Raw genomic sequence first — 15,344 nt, 5'->3', positions numbered from 1 at the left:
GAAGAGCAGGTGCATTCTAATCTGGAGGAACCGGGTTTGATTCCCCGCTCTGCCGCCTGATCTGTGGAGGCTTATCTGGGGAATTCAGATTAGCTTTTGCACTCCCATACACGCCAGCTGGGTGACCTTGGGCTAGTCACAGTTCTTTGGAACTCTCTCAGCCCCACCTACCTCACAGGGTGTTTGTTGTGAGGGGGGAAGGGAAAGGAGTTTGTAAGCCCCTTTAAGTCTCCAACAGGAGAGAAAGGGGGGAATATAAATCCAAACTCTTCTTCTTCTTCCCTATCCCCCACACACAGTGTTTGGGGTGGCATGGTGTTTGGGGCAGTGCGAGGGTGGGTGAGAAATGGAGAGACTGTTGCTGGGCACTAGGACCCAACGGGAGCATTCTAGAACAAAGAAGTCCAGGAAGGTCCCGGATGAATTCAAAATTTCATTCAGATCTTTCGATGAGAAAGGATGTAATTCATTGCATTGTTTATTGAATGTCCCATCCTGTTGCTTATATTGACTCGCTTGGGGTAATCTGTCTCGAGTCCCTGGGAGAAAGGCAAGCTATAAATAACGTAAATAAAAGAAATGATAAAAATCAAATTTAAATTACAGCCATTCAGGATGCTACCAAAAGATGATGTCCTCAAGGGAAAGCAAGACTAAGGGCAAGGGACCGTGATTTTTTAAACCCATGCACAGGTTTATGGCAATGAGTGCCAAAACATGCCCATTTTTCAACACTGTCAAATACGTTCGTGAAAAACAGTGAATAATTTTGACTCCGTAACCCGATGAAGGCGAAAGCTTAACGTCGTAGATTATGAAATCACACAAACTAGAGTCCAAAAATGAAATGGCACTTGATAAACATCATGAGGATAATGACATTAAATCGGGTTTTTTTTCTTCTTTGGGTTGTGGTTTTTTTTTTTGCTGAATTGCAGAGGTCACGTGAAAAACAGGAAATCGTATTATGACAGCAACCATGTTTTTATAGTTGGGAAACAGTGCTTGGCTTTGGAAGGGGAGGGGGTTTATGCAGCATACTTCCTCACCACTGTACACCCCTTCCCCCTTAGTGGTTAAGAGCAGGTAGATTCTAATCTGTAGAACTGGGTTTGATTCCCCACTCTTCCACCTGAGTGATGGAGGCTTATCTGGTGAACCGGATGTGCTTCCGCACACCTCACAAGGTGTCTGTTGTAGGGAGAGGAAGGGAAAGGAGCTTGTAAGCCACCTTAAGTCACCTTACAGAAGAGAAAGAGTGGTGGGATTCAAATAATTTAACAACCCGTTCCGGTGGTGGGATTAAAACAATTTAACAACTGGTTGTTTACAAGCACTATTTTAACAACTGATTCTGCTGATCTGTGAACCTGCTGAATCCCACCACTGGGTAGAAATCCAAACTCTTCTTCTTCTTTAGTAGGTAAGATAAGCTAATTGGGAGTCCTCTTTTTACTACAACTAGGACACAGAGCCAAAGCTAACTCGCCGCTTTTCTGGGTTGGATCCGGCTAGTATGTTCACTAAATGTTGCCCAGTTCCCCTCGTTATAGTAGCATCTGGTCACACGTAGCATTTGCCTGTGCGAGTCCCATGTCCTCCACTAAACCCTTTTCAGTAGCCAGAAGGGACCTCTCCTCCACCCATAGAAAAGCTTATGGGATTGAACCCAATGATTTCTGGGAGGCGAACTCTTTGCAAGAACATGATCTGTTCCAATTGCCGTCACTTGCCCTCATCGCCCGTTGCCTTCAAGGATGTCAACCTATTGTCCTATCTGATTTGTCATGCTTTTATTTACTGGCTTCATTCCATTCACTGTGTGGTCCTTGCTTAGATAAAATCATCCCTGTGAGTAATTCAAAAAGAGGAACAATCAGCCGACGGAAGAACCAATGGCAGGGAACGTGACCAAAAAAATAGGTCAGTATTCACACAATATTTGTTGTGCCTGTGTCTCTCCCCCACTCCCAGGTACATTTCTACTCCACTTAAATCACCAGTTTCAACCCCAGAACTGGAACGGGCTAAAATCTGGGTCAATCCTTGTTTAGGCTGCACAAGAATGTGGGGAAACGGGGGCAGAGTCCAGCACAGCGGGGCTTTTCTCCAGTATACCTTCCATACAGGAAAGGGGAGGGAAAGAATCTATAGCTTCAAGCTACATCCTTGCTGGGGGAGGGCAGGATATATGTCTAATAAGCTAAACTCCTCACTTCCCCAACCACAGCACTTATTAGGGAAAAAAAACTCAAGTATTATGGAAAGCAAATTGCAAACCCATGAAAAAAGCAATGAACAGTGGAGCAGAAGAAGAAAAAAAGTTTGGATTTCTAGCCCACCTTTCTGTCCTGTAAGGAGACTCAAAGTGGCTTACAAGCTCCTTTCCCTTCCTCTCCCCACAACAGACATCTTGAGAGGTAGGTGGGGCTGAGAGAGCTCTGAAGAACTGTGACTAGCCCACGATCACCCAGCAGAAATGTAGGAGTGCGGGGAACATGTCCGGTTCGTCATATGAATCTCTGCCACTCAGGTGGAGGAGTGGGGAATCAAACCCAGATCAGAATCCACCTGGCCTTAACCACTACACCACACTGGCCATCAAGGCACTTCATAAGAACATAAGAACTAGCCTGCTGGATCAGACCAGAGTCCATCTAGTCCAGCTCTCTGCTACTCGCAGTGGCCCACCAGGTGCCTTTGGGAGCCCACATGCAGGATGTGAAAGCAGTGGCCTTCTGCTGCTGCTGTTGCTGCTCCTGAGCACCTGGTCTGCTAAGGCATTTGCAATCTGAGATCAAGGAGGATCAAGATTGGTAGCCATAGATTGACTTCTCCTCCACAAATCTGTCCAAGCCCTTTTTAAAGCTATCCAGGTTAGTGGCCATCACCACCTCCTGTGGCAGCATATTCCAAACACCAATCACACGTTGTGTGAAGAAGTGTTTCCTTTTATTAGTCCTAATTCTTCCCCCCAGCATTTTCAATGAATGCCCCCTGGTTCTAGTATTGTGAGAATGCCCCCTGGTTCTAGTATTGTGAGAGACTTCCTTGCTGGCGGCCCTATGAATCAGTGTCCACCAAAGCATCCCATCATTAACAGCCTTGCTCAGGTCTTGCAAACTGAGAGCCGTGGCTACAGTCAATCCATCTCATCTTGGCTCTTCCTCTTTTCCTGCCGCCTTCAACCTTTCCTAGCATTATTGGTTTTTCCAGTGACTCCTGTCTTCTCATTACAAGACCAGTATGACAACCTCAGCTTAGTCTTTTTAGCTTCTAGGGAGAATTCAGTCTTGATTTGATCTAGGACTCAGTCATTTGTGTGTGGGGGGTGGGGGGCTGGGGGCCATGCTATCCCTAACACTTTCAACATTACATTCCAAAGAAATCTACTTTCTTCCTGTCACCTGTCTTCATTGTCCAGCTTTCACAGTGGACACCTCTCTGGATATCCCCCACCCGCTGCTCAGCTGCAGTACCTCTTTACTTCCTAGTGACCTTATCACTGTGTAATTGGAGGACCTGCTTTAGTTTTGCATGATTCACTAACACAAGGTGGTCCACTCCAGAACTAGCCCTGGGTTGCCATCCGATCTGTTGCTCGCTGTGATTTGTATTTTCAAAGACTTTTGCGTACCGCGAAGTCGCTTCAACGGTTTGTCTAGCCATTTGAACTTCGGTTATGGTCTCGATGATTGCTCTGCATGGTTAGGGGTTCCTTTGCCCCCGTAGAGATGTAGATTGCATTTGGGAGTACTTGGGATAATAGCTACTAATGGCGCTAACTTATGTAACTGTGACGAATGCTGCTTTTTTATGGCGATCAAATCCAGCTTTATGGTACCAACCCAGCCTCTCACGTTCAGACAAGACCCAAGAAGCACGGCCCTTCCTTGTCAAGGGAAGAGATTGGGTGCTGAAAAGATGCGCAGAATCAAACGGACCACCTGAACACCGGGGAATCAAACTGAGCACTGCAAAATACTCACAATCAGTCATCAGTCAATTTGACTGGCTGGAAAAAAATTCCTTCGTACCATCAATTTGTCACGATCAATTAGATTTCACGAATGAGTTGCACTGCCATTATCTTTTTATACGACTAACCATCAAAGAATCCCGAGGCAATGAGTTCCGCAGAGCCACCGTACTTTATGCGTTGGAGGGTTTATCAACCTGTTGCTTACGGCTGCTTTCGCCCGTGTTGAAGAATGCACCTCGCTTGAATTTTCATTCCACTTTAGCAGTGGTTTGTAACTGGATTTTCCCAGGTGAAAGCGCATTATTCAACACGCACGAATAGCAGCTCTGTGCATGACCTCCCTATATTTTCATTGCTTCCCGGGGTCATTGCTTCCTTTTTTGTCGGCAAGTTCCTAGACCTCATGGTTGCAAAAAAACCCTGAATAATATGCAGGATGTATCCGATTGAAGTCACCTTCCAATGATGCTGGCCCGCCATCCAAAGTCCCTGTGCACGTTCCTTCAACTTTCCCTACCAAACGTTCCAATTCCTGCCCAAATCAATCCATCCATCATAATAAATGATGCCGCTTATGCCAAGCAAACCCGTTTACCCTCCCCAATATAATCTCCCTCTCCTCTCTCATTAGTTTTCAGCGGTGAAAACACCTGATCTTCCTACCATCCTCCTCTGTGGAAATCATCAGAGACCCTTTATTTGTTTGCCTGCCCTTGTCCATGTTAATTCGGCAGATCTGCCGCGCTCTCTCGCCGTCGCCAGGGCAGCACACAGGAGCTCTGTCAGTCTCGCTCAAATCCATTTCCCACAATTCCCCTGTTCTCCACAGGCACGGCAGTCTAACCACCTTCCACCCTTTTCACACCTCCTGCCCTTTGGGGAAAGAAGGGATTTCTTTGCGTTTCGCCTCCTGTCCATTAGCCCCAAAGCGAGAAAGTTGTTTAGACAACGTTGCCTCAGCCAGATTTACACATGCGCATTTGCTCGATGCCCACCTCGCCAGCGCTCATCTCTACTGCTTTCTTGCCAAACTGATGCTTATAATTAAACCTGGAAAAAAAACCTTGTAATCTGGCAGTGCTATGCATCAGTGTCTATGAAAATCACTCACTGATAGACTCTCAGTGTATCCATCTCTAGACGTTTTGGGTTGGTGTGAACTAAAAAAGCTAGTGTGAGTTTAAAGAGACTTCCACCCAGGCCAACAAGTTTGAGTGGAATCTGTAGCCCTCCTGGGCGTCGCAAAGCCACCGCTAAGCCGCTCGGCGCGGACACAACTGTTCGCAACCTGGACTGACACATTCCCGCGCAGCTCCAGCAGGGTGAGTGGGTTTGTCGTTCGCATTCCACATTTGCAGCCAGAGTTGCCAATCCGCTTCGCACCACCATGCCGCTTGTGGCCGGGAGCTTTTCGACTTGGCCCAAATCATACCAGGCTCATGACGAGCAGATGGCCAGATTTGTTCGCTGTCAACACAAATCACAGGAGCAAGGATAGAAAGACATTTTTTCCCTTCCCTCGTCAGACTTGAACTTGGAAGGCATGGCGGGGGCGGGGAGGGTGTCACCTAATGAAGGGGACAAGTAGTAGACGATTACCGGTCCAAGGAAGAACTGTTTCTCAATAAGGCATCACTGACTTGGAAAATTCACTGATGAAGGTCAAACATTGGTAGCATGGTGCAGGGGTTAGAGTATCAAGGCTCAATGAGGCCCTGTTTTGAATGTCCACTCTGCCATAAAAGCTTTCAGGCTATTTTCCCATACAGAGAAAATGGGATAAATGGGAGAAGGGGAGAATTTGGTTACAAACTACTTTGGACCCCCATTAGGGAGAAAAGCGGGATATAACTATCTAATAAATATGATTATATCAAATTGTAGAGATCTGTCAAAAGCCTGTATCTATCGCTAAATGGAACGTCCAGGTTCAGGAATAGTATATCTCTGAATACCAGATGCCAGGGACAAATAACTGGCCACTATGGACACTAGAACCCTGAACTCGACGCCTCCTTCACCTTTCCAAGCAACTGCGTGACTGTTGTGTGCCGTGAACAACTTTTGCATAAATAGGTGATTGCAAAAATCTAATCTTTGAACATATGGTGAACAAAGTACATTCAAGCCACGAGGCAACAGACTCAGGAAGAAGAACCCCAAAACGTGCATAAAGCAGCATCAAAATGGTCATGTCGGTGTCTGCTTTAATAACCATCTGCTCATCAACAATAGGCTTTCCAGCGGTTGCGACAGGAGCAACCATTACGCCGGTGCAGCCATTGTGATGTTATGCTCCTGTTTTGTGCTTGTGTGTGGATCTTTTCTGTGGGACAGAGGGGTCTACAGTACATAGGTGCTGCAGTGAGACTGCATTTTAAATCTGTTGATTGTTAGGTTTTATACCGGGACCCGCCCTGAGCCCTGTGGATCCATACAAATCTCATAAAATAAATAAAAAATAAATAAAATGAGACCTGTGTCAGATCTAAGATGCCAGAGGAAATGAGTCTGGGGCAATGCTTGACTGCGACCTTACAAACACATACATTGCTGAGCAGTTCATTCTGAAACTGAATGGCCCAAGGGTTCCTTTTCAAAGAGGCAGGCGTTCGTTTCGGCCCACGACCCTCAGTGCAAATCACCAGCCTTCGTTCTGCCACTCCATGACCCACGGTAGCCCGCAAGCTCCCCTCTCTCCCGTTCAGCCCCCATAAACCAGCCTTGTAAACACTAAACTCACCTGGTGAACAGGAAGAAGGGGACTTAGAATCCCTACCAAGCAAAAAAGCTTTTGCCTGCCTGAAAAAAATCTGGATTTTATTCTCTGCTAGGCTTTAAAATTAGCCCTACGTGACTAGCACAGGTACGCACGAGCAGGTATTAAACCAACATAAAAAAATAAAAGTGCCTTCCTTTCCCTCCCAACTGCCAAGTTTGTTCCTTGCAAACCATCACTCATTCTCACATATTCATACCCACCCACATACATATCTTGGCCCATCTAACCTTTTATTGACACCTCTGACTGACAGTGGTGTTCCTGTATCTCAGGAAGAAAGCAGGTCATCTCCTGCCATCTAAGATCCAAGTGGAGAATCCAAGGACTGACCTCATTTATCCAGCTATCAATGCCCCATTGTCCTCTTCAGTGAAGACCCAAAGGCACTCACAACATTGCTGTCCTCGCTATTTTATCCTTGCAACAACTACTCAGAGGAGAGGTTTAGGTTGAAAGACTGGGACTGACCCAAGGTCACTCAAGCTAGCTGCCATGGCAGAGATTTGAGTCTGGGTCTTCCAGGTCCTAGTCCAGATCTAGACATCATACCACAGGTGTCAAACTCGTGGCCCTCCAGATGTTATGGACTACAGTTCCCATAATCCCCTGCCAGTATCATGCTGGCAGGGGATGATGGGAACTGTAGTCCATAACATCTGGAGGGCCGCGAGTTTGACACCTGTGCACTATACCATGTTGGCTCTTATCAAACCTGAGACATACCACAGGTAAGGTATGGGCTCGATCACTGAGCTATAATCCCTCCCACTGAGGTGGAACCACATCTATGTCATCTTCCATAGAGCAGCAGTGGAGCAGAGGCGTAGTGGAGCAGCAGTGGCGTAGTGGCTAAGAGCAGTGGCTAAGAGCAGGTGCACTCTGATCTGGAGGAACCGGGTTTGATTCCCAGCTCTGCCGCTTGAGTTGTGGAGGCTTATCTGAGGAATTCAGATTAGCCTATACACTCCCACACACGCCAGCTGGGTGACCTTGGGCTAGTAGTCACAGCTTTTCGGAGCTCTCTCAGCCCCACCCACCTCACAGGGTGTTTGTTGTGAGGGGGGAAGGGCAAGGAGATTGTAAGCCCCTCTGAGTCTCCTACAGGAGAGAAAGGGGGGATATAAATCCAAACTCTTCTTCTTCTTCTTCTTCTTTTTCTTTTTCTTCTTCTTCTTCTTCTTCTTCTTCTTCTTCTTCCTCCTCCTCCTCCTGAGAGCCAGAGTGGTGTAGTGGTTAAGAGCAGGTGGATTCTAATCTGGAGAACCAGGTTTGACTCCCCACTCCTCCACCTGAGTGGCGAAGGCTTGTCTGGTGAACCAGGTTTGTTTCCGCACTCCTACATTTCAGCTGGGTGACCTTGGGCTAGTCACAGTTATTGGGAACTCTCCCAGCCCCACCTACCTCACAAGGGAGGGGAGAGGAAGGAGCTTGTAAGCCACCTTGAGTCTCCTTACAGGAGAGAAAGGTGGGCTAGAAATCCAAACTTTTCTTCTTGTCTGTCAGACTCTGCTTCCTACAGCATTTCCCAACATTCTCCTCACAATCTCACTTCTTACCTCGCTCATCATTTTAGAGATGAGAGAGCCAGCATGGAGTTTCAGACTAAGATCTCAGTTACCCAGGTTCAAATCCCCGTTCATCCGTAGAGGACTACTGTATAGCCTTGGGCCAGTCACACACTCCCAGGCTACCTCACAAGGTTGTTGTGAGGTTAATAATAAAATGGAGGCTAAGAGAAAGATGTAAGCCTCTTTGGGTCCTCATTGGGAAGAAAGTCAGGCCATAAATGGAGCGAATAAATAAAATACTTCCCCATCATTCATCCATAAAACTTCATTTTCCTCAATTCCAGCAGATACCATCTCCACGCCTCTTTGCTGGAGCTGTAAATAATTAGGAGGAGGGGGAAAAATCTTCTAACTCGAGACTGTGCAAAAAAAATATAAATGTGCAATTTAGTTTTTGTAACATCCTCAGTTTTAGGTGTTGTTGGGATTGGGTTTCCTAATGGTGCAAAATAATGAACACATCTCCCGAGCCGGCATTTCAAAAACTCAACATTTCAGCTACAAATTCGCCAAACTTCCTAAGGCTGCAAAGGTTGATTTCAACGGCGCTGCCTTTTTTATACATAAAATGTCAGGCAACACTTCCGTCAGTTCACAAGACTACTTCTTTTCTGTTCCAGCCAGAGGTGAGCTATAGCATCAAACCCAGCTCTTGGTGGCAGCAGTTTGCTGTTATACCCATTTTACAGATGGACAACTGAGGACATAAGAATTTGCTTGTGAGTTCATGATGTGATTAAGGATAAATTTGAATTCGGGGCCATGTAGTTCTCACCTAAAACTTGACTGTCTGTCACTGCCAATCTCTCACACACAACCTCCAGTTTGACTGCCATCTTTTCTGCCTCAGACGAAATCCATACAGAACTTTTTCACCAGTTCTGCTGCCTAGCAGTGGTTCCCGGTTTCCTCCACCCCAGTGACAAGATGTCTGCCAGGCAAAACAGAAATATCCCACTTGACACAAAAACCTCTATTGCCTATACTCCAGTACAACAAGACTACGTGGAAAGAAGACCCAGCAGTCAAATACTTACAGATTAAAACACAAAGATGGAAAAATCCTTAATACTAAACCAAAAATCTTCCTGCCCACCAACCACACATGCAAAACGCAGGGCCTTTCCATGCTTTTCACAGCAGCATTTCCTGCTCTTACGCCCCTTCCATCTCAAAGGTTCTCTTAAAAAATAGCTAGACCAGCTTCATGCAGCTGTAATAAAGTGTCCAATTACGATCTGGAAGGCCCAGGTTCAAATTCCAACTCTGCCAAGAAAGCTTACAGGACAACCATAGGCCAGTCACTGGCCCTTTCCCCACTTAACTTAAGCCCCGCGCTACTCGTCTCAAGTAGCACAGGGTCCCGGGGCACTCCCCACTACAGGGGCAGCGACAGCGCAGCCGCCCCGACACTGCCACTTTCGCACCCCCTCAGTGCGTGGCATCCCTGGCGCGCCTCAAAAAGGCGCCTTTTGATGACCCCGCGCAGAGCACGGGGTCGTGGGGACACCCGGGCGCGCACCAGAGATGCTGTGCGCTGAGAGCAGCACACAGCAAAGGGTGGTCAAAGGTAAGTGGGGAAAGGGCCACACACCCTCAGCCAATGCTATCTCACAGGGTTGTTGTGGCAAGAATGAAATGAAGGAGGGGCAAATGATGTAGACAACTGTTTTGGGTCCACACTGAAGAGAAAAACAGGATATAAATGCCTAAGTATAACTAAGGCCCCTTCTGTGCATACAGAATAAAGCACATTCAGTCCACCTTCACAATTGTTTGCAAGTGGATTTGGCTATTTCGCTCAGTCAAATCCAGCTGCAAAGTGCATCGAAAGTGGATTGGAAGTGCATTATTCCGCACGTGCGGAAGGGCCGAGATGCTTCCACTTTTGCACCTTATCTCTGGAACTTGGAAAAACATCCTAGCAGACTTGAGCTCGGTAATCAACCTTCTTGAAATGCACATGAACTTTCCAAGACAGCATTAGAGGAATTCTAAGAATTATAGAGCTGATGATGCAGTGTGACGTGGATATTCACTGAAGACAACTTTGTGTCCATTTGGGGATGGCTCCGACGACTGGCTCTTAGTTTACTGCCTTCCTTTGGGAATTCAGAAACTTGGTGTCTTCCTATTCAAAAGGAGCAAATTCGTTTCAATGGCCGCTGGATGTCGTTTGTCATCACGTGCATCTTTCAGGGCGCGTGCCCAGGTTGCCACAGACTTCAGAACCACCAAATGTAGACAGAACTGGCCCATCTACAAAAAGGGCAACCCTTCAAGCCTGTCTTTGGCTAGGCCAGGATCGGATGATCTTACAGGAAGAGGGGAAGATTATCTAAAGTCTCTGTTAATTCAACCCGTACCTGGTAATTTATCTCGTAGTACAATTTGCCATCACAGTAGCTTACCCACTCTGCTGCAAGGAAGAATGCAAGAGGAATTATAATAGCAGCCAGGCCTGGAAAATAATGCTTCCAATCCCCAGCTTTTGCACAGGAACAAAAGTCTCCAAACTTTCGGGTATCTTCATTCGGTACATCCTAATAATTATCATTCATCATAATTACCGCTAAGTATCATTGGTTAATGATACTTTATTATCCTGAACAAGATAGGCAAATGGTAGGAGAAGGCCGGGGCGAGGGGCTCTCCCCGTCTTCAACGGTTGTTCCCACAACTTCACCTCACCCCCGCATGCCATCTCCACTTCTTGTCACCACACCTAGAGCAAGATTGAGCCTTCTACAATCCACCATGTTCACAAATAGATGCAAGAGACGCCCAAACCCACATCTTCTGCCAGAAAAATTCAGACGCACCTTCTCTTTCGCACCCACCCACCTCCAACCGTGGAGACAGACATCACGGTTTTGTGTGCCGGGGTCACAACGTTTGGGGTGGGGGAGAAAGCGACGGACTCTTGGGGTGGGAAACTAAAAGTGGTCCTCTCTCCTCTCCCTTTCCAGCCCCATTCTTTTGGTTCCTATCGCCATGGCAACTATTTCTAGCACATCCTCCTGGCTACCTTTTTTTTTCCTCCTCTTCCCCTGGCAGCTACATCCGTGTACCGTTTTGGTCTTATTAATATTATTTGGAACGTTCGTGTAAAAAATGCACTAAGGAGCAGAACCGCAACGGACCCGTATGGTCCTGAGCTCTTCGTTTAAGTTCATAACAACGGGGCCGGCTGTTTACGAGAAGCAGATGACCCCTCTCGCCCGCTGATCTCCCCCCCCCCCCGAAAATTCCATCCATAACGTTCTCCTGTTTATGTGGCACTCCTAATTAAGAAGTCAACGCGACTGCCATCACCGGCTCTCCCCGCGCCCCTTCAGCAGTAACCACGTCGTCCCCAGATAGCCGCAGATCACCCTTAACATGCCCCACAACAAACACTTCCTTCATCACAATATCCTTCCACGGCAAAGGATGCACACGCAGATATCTATCTACGCTTCCAGTCTCACAGTTCCATATTGCTCTGTGGAGGTGAAAGGGGAGTTGTTGGGGGGGGGGACCACCCTTGTGTGTAATAACAACCCCCCCAGTCTCAATCACAGGGGTCAGAGGTCACTGAGACTTTTAGAGAGCTGATCCCGCTGCCTTGGGCAAGGCCGGCCTAGAGGGACCCAGGGCCTGATTCAGCCATTGCCTGTTTCTTTTATCCGGGGTGCCACAAAATGCTTGCCCAACATACAAAAGTTCTCCACATCCCATTCTGCTTTGCAAAGTTGAAAACCCCTCCCGTCTCGGGTCCACACAAAACGGCAGAATCACAAAAACCCCAGATTCCCCACATAGCCTCCGCAATTGCGAGTGCCTCAGACCCATCACTCGACTTGAAATGCAGCAGCCAGACAGATGTATAAAGGCTCCATTGACAACTATTCCCCACAAATTCGCCAAATGCATTCCACAAGTCCCGGCTCCCGTGACTCCCCCATAAAACACAAACTGCTAGTCTTGGCCCCCTGGAAGTCCCTTCATATTGGTTCCCCAGTTCAAGCACCCACCAACTTCCAAAAAAAGAGAGAAAAATCTAGGAGGATATGACACACACACACACACACACACATATTCTGGCACAAAACTGTCAATTCAGAACCCAAGTCCCCAGTTTCCTTATACCAATATCCTACCGAAAATCTATTACACTTTGACACAACGTTTGCAAAGGGTAGATGAGGAAGTACCCCTGTGCTAGAGCTATACCATAATGGATTGTTCACATTATCCATACCGTTCCCTGCATCGAGAGAGCTAGCTAAATAAGAACCCTGCTCCCTATTATATAGTTTTCCAGGCAAAAGGAGGAAGTGTGGAAGTAGAGCAACATTTAACTACATCAGTCATGCCCTGCAGTCTGAAGTGGTACGATCCAGACCCAAGTTTTATCGCCTTATATCTGCTGTTTCTAAAGAAGCAGGCCTTATTCCTGGAGGAGGTCGTCTTGCCCCCGTAAAGCATTGTGATTAGGGGAGTCCACATTGTTGTGGGAGGGGTGAGGTGGAAGGATTGGGGAAGCAGAAACAACAGCGTCTAGATTGGGAGGTGCAGAGGTGGTGGGGCACAGAAGGGAGGGACATTGTGGGAACTGGTAACAGGCAGTGGTGGGCATAGACAAAAAAAAACCCTGAAGGAATTCTGTGATGAGAGAAGAGGGGGGGGGGGAGAAGGCCACAGAGATGGAATTCAAAGAGTGAAATTGGCAGGATTTGTGCATCAATATGCCCCACGGTGCCGGGCTTCGAAGGAGTCGGTGGGGCACAAAGGAGTCTCCAGGGAGCAAAAGAAAAGTGTCCCAAAGAGCGAGGTCCAATTATTGGGGAGGTGGAAACCCAGTAGGGCCAAGTGTGAGGATCAGAGCCTTTCTCAGTGCAAATGGTTACGGGGAAGTCCCTAAAGAGACAGGATTCACAAGGGCCTGTGGCTAGAGTTGGGGGTGAGCACTGGAGAAAAGCTCGGCAGGAAAGGGGGGGGACTCGGCCCCCTTGGAATGGGGAGTTAGACATGCTTCGTTGGGCGTCTTTTACATGCTAAGCTTGGGAAATGGAGAATGAAAGAATGAGGGAGAAACAGGAGGCACAGAAATCCCTTGAGTTGAGATAGTGGCGTTCGTTGGGGAGGGATCTTTTACTGATATCAAATTGGGGAGCGGGGGTTGGGAATATAGGACTGGTGTCCTTGGAAGGGGAGGGTCGGTTAGGGAGAAAGGAACAGGGGGCTTTAAGCAGTTCACTCTGAAACAGTGTGTGGGGGGGGGGCTGTCCCCAAGAGACAGTCCGAAAGGGGGAGGCTGTGCCATGCCCCTCAAGAAGCCACGGGGCGGTTGGAAAGGTGCCTTCCTTGGGGGCTGAAGCTCAGACGGAGGTGAGATGGGGTCCATCAGCAGAAGGCGCCCCCCCCCTCGTTGTGGGGGTGTGGCATTGGACCCGAGAAACCAGCCGGCTTGATGGGGAAGCAAACTGTGTTGCTATGGGAGCAGGCGGATGGAAAAGGAAAGGGGGCTCAGACGACTTGGGGAGGGGGGGGGCAGAGATGCTTTATCAGAGGGCAGGGAGATGACAAATTGTGGTGTGTGGAGACCTCCCAGGGGGGAATATTAAGACCAATGGGACTTGGGAGAACTGTGTATGGGGTGGGGGGGAGGAAAGAGAAGGGGGTTGGGATCCGAGGCCCATGGGGCTAAGGGCAGAGCTGTATTTTCCAGACACCAGGAGAGGGGCCAGTTTCCACAGCAACCTGCCCCCATCCCCCCCTACCCACCCATTGCTCCATCCGTGCCCCAGCATCCCTCCCCCCGAATCCAACATCCCCCCGCCCAGAGCTCCATTCCTCCATCCCACAACCTCCAGTCCTTCCAGAGATCCTTCCTGTGCCTTTTCCCCCTAGCTAGATCCCCCACCTGCGCCCCCTCCATAAAAAAACACCTTCCTCCGCCTCCCTCGCCCCCCCATCCCCCCCCACTCACCAAACTGGGGGTCGTCGTGGAGGCAGCATCCCCTGACCCCCTTCCCTGGCGCAGCTGCTCGCTCCCTCCTCCTCCTCCTCTTCCTCCTCCTCCTCCGCGTGCCCAGTTGGGGATGTGGCGGGGCGCACAAGGGAGGGAGGCTGCAGGCTCCCCCCGGCTGCCCCCTTAACGCCGGGGCTCCATCCAGATCCCGGATCGGACCCGACGGGGAACCCACCGAGGGGTGGGGGGCGGGGGGGTGGAGGGCGACCGACCCAAGCCCGGGGAGCCCCCCGGCTTCGTCCTGCCTGCGACCCGACCCGGCTGCCAACCAACCAACGACGCCGGGCGCGCTGCAGCAAAGGCGCTCCTGCGAGGAGCGGGGACGGGAGCGGAATACTAATAGTGGCGTGGGGGGGGGGGGGGAGAGGAAGGGAGGAGGGGGAGGGGAGAGTGTCTCGGGTGCGGGGGGGGGAGAGAAGAAGCGATGGATGGCGGCAGGGAGAGCGGTGGACCAAGAGAGAGGGAGAGATTGGCAAGGGGAAGGAAGGGGGACCTTGGAACAGAGAAGGCTGGGGGTGTGGGGGGAGACTATTTGGCTGGGGGGCGGAGAGGGTGTTCCTATAATTGGCCTCTGTGTCTAGAGGAAGCTGCTTGGCCACTGCGTCTTTAGGAAGAGGCTGGCCCCACTGGGGAGAAATCTCTCCCTCCCTAAGCCTGGCTTTCAGATTGACTGAAGAATCATGATCTGAGATTATCTACCTGGGTTTTTTTGGGGGGGGAGAGACTGGCTCACCTGATGCTGGGCCTGCCTCGCAGGTTTGCTCGCAGGGAGGCCGCCGAAGCGTCTTGTGTGAGCGCCTGCCTTCTTTTTTTTTCAAAACCAGTCCAAACAATCAGGAAGCCTTGTGCCGGAGAGTAAACAAGCAGGATGCCCGGAACTGGACAGCCTATCAGGGTTTCTCCACCTCTGGACTTGTGGCTAATGTAGGGATGGCCAGACAGGTAGAAAGTCCAAGCCTTCTGGGTAACGTTCAGAGAGTGGTTAGAGTGCAGTGG

General features: G+C 49.1%; 1 protein-coding gene across 1 annotated transcript in view; it reads right to left on the bottom strand.

The window, feature by feature from the left end:
* LRRC4B (leucine rich repeat containing 4B) overlaps positions 1-14,674 on the bottom strand; it is a 144,261-nt gene extending 129,587 nt beyond the window's left edge. The window contains exon 1 of the mRNA XM_048517843.1: positions 14,307-14,674. The gene's annotated coding sequence lies outside the window, so the exon portion shown is untranslated. The remainder of the gene's footprint in view (positions 1-14,306) is intronic.
* Between the last annotated feature and the right edge of the window lie 670 nt (positions 14,675-15,344).

The sequence above is a fragment of the Sphaerodactylus townsendi genome, linkage group LG15 (assembly GCF_021028975.2).
Source record: "Sphaerodactylus townsendi isolate TG3544 linkage group LG15, MPM_Stown_v2.3, whole genome shotgun sequence".
Lineage (NCBI taxonomy): Eukaryota > Metazoa > Chordata > Lepidosauria > Squamata > Sphaerodactylidae > Sphaerodactylus > Sphaerodactylus townsendi.
The sequence above is the reverse complement of the archived record's forward strand: the minus strand, read 5'-3'. Positions and strand labels throughout refer to the sequence as shown.